Here is a 6,789-nt window from a genome sequence, read left to right on the forward strand (position 1 = left end):
ATTTTATAGGCCCAAACAAGTCAGTCTTGTCAAATTTTATTAATTCTAATACAGTAAGGTAAGGATGTTTGATAACTTAGTTAAAAATAAAAACACCAATACAAAAATAATAGTTAACATTTATTCATTGCTTTTATGCTCCATTCTCTCTACTAAGAGCTTCAATAACAATACTCTAAGTAATTCTTCAGGAAAACATAGGGTTCAGCACTATTATTATCCCACTTATCAAATAGATAAGTTATTATGCTATTTCCTCTGAGCTCCAAACGTACCTTCTGAATTCTGCTTTGTGTGCTGAGATTTGGACTCTGCAAACATTCTTTGCCAGCCGACTTCAGATACTTCCGCCAATAGGGGGAGCGAGAGGGAGACTGAAAAGCAAGAGGAAGGGAGAAGCAACAGCTTGATTCGGACGTGTAATGTATCTTCAGTGGCAGGCCACCTCAAACTGCAACCAGCCTTCAGCCTCTCCTGACACTCCTAGTGTCGTTGGTCCTTCTCAGATATCTCTGTATCCATTGGGAGTGCCCCCACAGCCAAAGTCAGAGTCTTGGCTCCTAGTGGCTCCTCGCAGCTCTTTCTCTGGGCTTTGTTCTGATAGCCCCACTTTTTCCCTTTGTTTATCCAGCTCCAAGATCAGAAGCTCCTTCCTGCAATTATTATAGCCATGTTACCTCTATACTCTCCTTTTACTCATTCAGCCCTTCAACACCAGAGAAACCAACTCTCTATAGTAAATTTCCTCTGTTGAAATATTTAGTATAATTCTCTTTTCTGATGCTATTATTGATGCTATTATTTTTCACATTTTTTAGATGGCAAATCTAAAGCTTGGAGAAATAAAGTAACTTTCCCAATGCTTTACAATCATTAAATAAAAGAGACAAGGAGGAACCCAGATTCTGTCTTTAAATGTACAAATGAAAACTTACCGAATTATAGGACTGCTGTCATGGAGAGTAGGAGATGTGGGTTACCTGGACCAAGTAAGCATTTTTCTTAAACCAGAGTTCTATTAGTTGCCCCACATTATTTTCCCAAATGCTTGTTAATATATTATGTTATTTTAATGGCTTTAATTCCAGATGTTACTTAGAGTTTTGACTCTTATAATAGGGGATGATTCCTACCAGCTTCCTGACATGGGGGATGCGAACTGAGTATGTGGAGCTTTAAGCAATGAGTCATCCAGCCTCCAGTGAAATCAAAAACCACGATGCTGAACCTTCCCTCAAGGAGCTTATGCTCCAGTTTGGAAGAGAGAGGCTGAAATACATGGAAAGAGTTTTAAAAATGCCAGGCAGTAAATGCTAAGCACAAAATCAGTTTAGAAGTTCATAAGCAGTGAGAAGCAAGGGCTTGGGATTGGGAGGATTTCTTGGAAAGGCAGTATTTATGGCACCATTGCTGAAGAAGCATGCTGGGACTGCAGCCATTGTAACAGGCTCTTGGCTGATGTAAAGCAGTAACAGCCTAGGGAACAGAGAACAGGAATTCTCATTTTCTGAAGAGCTGCAATGTGCCAGGCCCTGTGGTGGCTGTTTTATATCCAGTATTATGACTTATGTAATTGCTGCTCTCCTTCATGGCCCATCTTTCAGCCTAGCGAATGACAAGCATTTTTTAAATAAACACAGTCTATATTTATTTAGTATTTGCCCATACTTCTGCTACTCCTGATGGAAATTTTGAGAAATGCTCAAATGCTCAAGGTTTAACCTACTAATTTAACATTAGAAGAATGTGTTAGATAATTGAGCCTAATCTCTATTGACCCACCTAATATATTGTGAGTGGTCCTGAATCAGAAATTGTTAAAGTATAAATTAGTCCCTGCTGTTCACTGTAAGTAGAAGTTATGCTGGTCATGAGGCCAAAATATATGGGAAATAATTAGATAATGTCATTTTGTTACTTGTTAAATGTTTATCGAGCAAATTATCCTGGTGCAAAACCAGTGTTCATTTGAAGTAGCAATGAAGCATTTAAGTGACTTGAGCAGCACTTAGGAAAACATTGGTTCTGAATGTCAAATGGCATCTCAGTAGCTTGAATTTATTAATTAAAGCCTCCCAAATTTGTGTTTGTGGGAAATCTGTATTATTGTGAGTTACCCTAAGCTAATAAACTAATTACTTGTATAACTTTGAGAAGTAGTCACGAGAGCTCATAATATTGAACATTTTGTTCATTTAATTATCAAACACTACGAAATAGAGGTTATTAACACCCCAATTAAGATATAAGGCAGCAGAGGTTTAGTGAGTTTAAATGCCAGGATTCAGTAAAACCCAGCAAACCTTTTGTAAAATATCCATTTATCATATACTGTAAATTGATTTTATTCACTTAATTTCTATAAATATACACAAGTGACTTTTTTTTTTTAATTTAAGTATATATTACCATAGACTGAAGTCTAAGGTATCTTATTAGAAAACCACACACACAGCTGACGACATTACTAATGACAGCGATGCAATATTTACTGCAAAAGCAAGCAGTAACAATATTAAATATTTCAAGTGACTGCCAAAACCCCAGATAACTCTCTAGGGCAGAGGCACTCATAGGCTGAGGAAAGAGGCAAGAGGAAAGGGAAGTTTCCAAGCATCTGTAATTGCAGAGTATGCAAACCACTGATTTATAGAAAGAACTATCAAAGAGATTAAGCAAAAATGATGACAGAAAATTCATACCTAGACAAATCTATGCAAACTTTGAGAACACACAAAATGAAGAAGTAATACTAAAAGCTCACACAGCTATTAGATTAACAAGTGGATTTAGTGAGGCTGATGGATACAAGGTCAATATGCAAAGACCAGTTGTATTTCTACATGCCAGTAACAAATAATTAAAAAACAAAATATAAAAAAGATGTGTAGGCATAAATGTTTAAAAATATGTAATATACTACTACATAGAAACTACAAAGCATTAGTAAGAAAACTTACAAATGGTTTAAAATAATGGAAGGATATGCAATGGTGATTGTTTTAAGACTCAATGTTATAAAGATACCAGTTGTACCCAAATTAATCTAAAGATTCAATTTGATCCCAATAAAAATCCTAGTAGATGTGTGTTTGTGTATACGTGTGTGTTTGAACAATGACAAGCTGTTCCTAAAAATTCAGAGCTAAAACTAGTCAAAGTAATCATAAAGAAGAACAAAATTAGAAGATTTGTGCTACAGAAATCAAGATGTATTATAAAGTTACGGTAATTAACAAAGTATGGTCTTGTCTCAGGAATAGACAAATAGGCTAATGGAATACAAGGTAGTGTAGAAACAGGCCTACATACTTATGGTCACTTGATTTATGACATAGGTGTCACTGCAGTGCAAGGGGGAAATAATAATATTCTTAATAAATGTAACTGAGTCAGATGTACATTAAACTCTAAAAACTGTACATTAAAATTATTCCAGATGGATGTTGACTTAAATGTGAAAGAGAAAACAATAAAACAATAAAAGCTTCTAAAAAGTAATATAAGGGATTATTTTTTTATGACCTTGGATTTGACAAACATTTCTTAAATGTATTATGAAAAGCCCTAATCGTAAAAGAAAGATTGGTAAATTGGACTTCTGTTTATCAAAAGACATTATTAAGAGTGTGAAGAGGAAAGCCAGCAGGCAGGAGAAGATATTTATAAACATCTGACAAAGGACTCTTATTCCTTATGTATTATATATAAAGAACTTTTACAAATTATTAAGAAAAGAGTGGGCAACCCCAAAATGCACAATTTTTTTTAAAAGCACTTTAAATATAGAATTCCATACCCAAATAGACAGTGACCATATAAAAAAGGTGCTCTACATCATTCATCAGGGACATGCAAATTAAAATCAAAATTAGATAGCATTTACATTCACCAGAATGCTATGCTTAGAAACATTGACAACCCGTAAACATTTGAGAGAATATGGAACATCTTGACTTCTCCTATACTATTGATGGGAGTGTCAATTGACACAACGGTTTTGTCAATATCTACCAAATCTAAACATACCTATACTCTGTGACTCAACATTTTCACCTGAGTGTCTATCCAAAGGAAATGCATATACGAATACATCAAAAGACATATACATAGGTGCCCGTAGAAGCATTACCATAAGACTCTCAAACAGGAAATGCCCATGAATAGAGGAATAAACAAGTAAATTGTGAAATAATTACTCAATAGAATACTATACAGCAGTAAGAATCAATGAACTATTACATCTGCAGGCACATGAATAAATCTTACAAACTCAATGCTGAGCAGCAAAGCCAAACACACAAAAAAGTACATACTGTATGATTTTGTTTAAACAAAGTTCCAAAGTAACAGAGCTTATTGATTGCAATATAATTTATAACTATGGTTACCTTTCATGAGGGGGCTGGTTAGTGGCTATGAAAGGGACACAAAGGAGCCCCGGGGTGCTAATAATATTCTGTTTATTTATCTGGGGTGGGAGGGGGCACAGACCTGTTCACTTTGAGAAATCTCAATGAGCTATACATTTAGTATTTGTCTAAGTTTTTCAATGTGCATCCTTGATATTAACTTTACCTTATAAAATTATAATAGATGAACTAAGAATAATATAACTATCAAGTGAAGGATGAGAAGGTGGGTAGCAGTAAACTGAGTTCTCATCTTTCATGTCAGGTTGTTTTTAGGTATTGTCTAAACTTGATGAGTCAAGCAATAGAACTAAAATCATATTGTTTAAAATGTTGGTGATAATCATAATAAGTCCTAAAATAAATAACTTTAAAAAATTGCCCTTGGGGAGTGGAATGAGGGTGAAGGGTTGGATTTGGGTCTGAACTGTTTGTCATAAATTTTCTGAGTGATTTCTTACAATTATAAAACTTCTTAAAGAAATTCTTAAGCTACCAGACGTTCATTTCAGTTTCATAAATATTTATGGCACACTTAAATTATGCCAGGCACTGTGCTAGATGCTGGGGAAACAAAAATGACTAAGACATGATACTTTCCTTCTAGGAGTTCACAGTTTAGTAATGGAAATAGATACTTAGGCAGACAGTGTTCTTACTTTTTCTATTTTAATTTTTCCTTTTATAATGCACAGTTTAAAAAGACTGGAAAATACACACAAAGAATAAAATTACATATAATCCCATCACCAAAAAATAGTTTTTTCAGTCTTTTTATACATGTATACCTCTATTTTCTAAAATATTTATATCAACTACACGTGTCATCTTGGCCACCAAACAAAATATATTGAGACCGCTTTCCCATATCTTTAAAAGTTCTTCTCTCATACTTAGTCATGCTGCCTAAGAGTCACCAATTGATGGGACCATCGACTCAGCCTCTGAAGTTAGATGAAGCTTCCTAGTGAAGATGACATGTCCAGTTTAAAAGAGACATTGTTCTGATGCAAAAGGTAGAATGAAACTCTTAACAGTCAAGGTTTTCCTTAGGCCCTCTCATCATATATATGCTATCCTGACATAATTTTATTGGACCCATGTGGGCTATGGTGTTCACAAATTCAGGCTGTTTCAAAGATGTCTTTACATTGCCGTTTGAATTCATCATCTAAGAAATTGTTCTCACTCTCCATTTTCTCTGCCATCTGCCATCCATAACCCAGTGTACTTGTAGCAAGGAGCAGAAAATTTCAGGGCAATGAGTAGGTGGCAGAGAAAAGGAGGGCAGCTAAAGTTACCCAGAGTCTGAGCTTTGGTCTCTTTTTATATAGGAGAAAATAGTCCCTGTGTAGACTCTAAAGGCAACAAGGGCCATACATAGTTTGCCAAATCCTGATCTAATCTATAGGACATATTCAAATTTCACCAGTTGTTTTAATCATGTCTTTTATAGCTTTCCTCTTGTCCCCAATCCAATCCAGCTTCCTGCACTGCATTTAATTGTCATGTCTCTAGTTTCTTTTATCTGGAAAATCAGTTCTTTAGTCTTTCCTTGACTTCTATGACCTAGACACTTCTAAAGATTACTTATTTTTTAAAAAGTTACTTTTTTGTAGAAGGTCCTTTAATTTGAGTTTGACTGATGTTTTCTCATAATTAAATCCAGGTTGTGCATTTCTGCCAGGATACCACAGAATTGATGTTGTGTCTTTTTCAATGCATAATATCTGAAACACAAGATTATATCTCTTTGTCTCATTATTGGTGATGTTGACTTGGACTACTTGTCTGCCAGGTTTTTCCCGCTGTAAAGTTATCTGTCTCTGCTTCAATAAAGAATTTATGAAGAGGAAAAAAATTAGCAATGATGTTTTACCTCAGGAGAACAATATTGCTCCAAATCAAGAGAGCTGGGGTGGAAGGGGGATGGAGAAGATGAGAAGAGGAGAGGAGAGGAGAGGAGAGGAGAGGAGAGGAGAGAAGGGAGAAGGGAAAGCAGGAAGGAGAACGGGGAGAGGGAGAGGGAAAGGGCGAGGGAGAGGGAGAGGGAGAAGGCGGGGAAGAGAGAGAGAGAGAGAGAGAGAGAGAGAGAAAGGGAAGAGAGAGAAAGAGAAAGAGAAAGAGAAAGAGAAAGAGAAAGAGAAAGAGAAAGAGAAAGAGAAAGAGAAAGAGAAAGAGAAAGACAGGCAGTCCTATAGGAGCACACTTTCATTTGAGGTCTGTTTACTTTCTTCTTAGGTCCCAATTATCGAGGTTCCTTCAAAGACCCGATATTAAGATGAGATTTTACAAAACACATTTTATACAAAACTCCTACACAAAGAAAAAGAACCTCCCACAGACACAGCAGCAGGCCTAGCATGCTACTTTAAAA

The 6,789-nt window shown here is 35.7% G+C and overlaps 1 protein-coding gene across 1 annotated transcript in view; it reads left to right on the forward strand.

The window, feature by feature from the left end:
• The window catches only part of KCNH8 (potassium voltage-gated channel subfamily H member 8), a 318,741-nt gene that overhangs the window by 241,094 nt on the left and 70,858 nt on the right, over positions 1–6,789 (forward strand). The window lies entirely within an intron of this gene.

This window comes from Pteropus vampyrus, unplaced genomic scaffold, assembly GCF_000151845.1.
Source record: "Pteropus vampyrus isolate Shadow unplaced genomic scaffold, Pvam_2.0 Scaffold1, whole genome shotgun sequence".
NCBI lineage: Eukaryota > Metazoa > Chordata > Mammalia > Chiroptera > Pteropodidae > Pteropus > Pteropus vampyrus.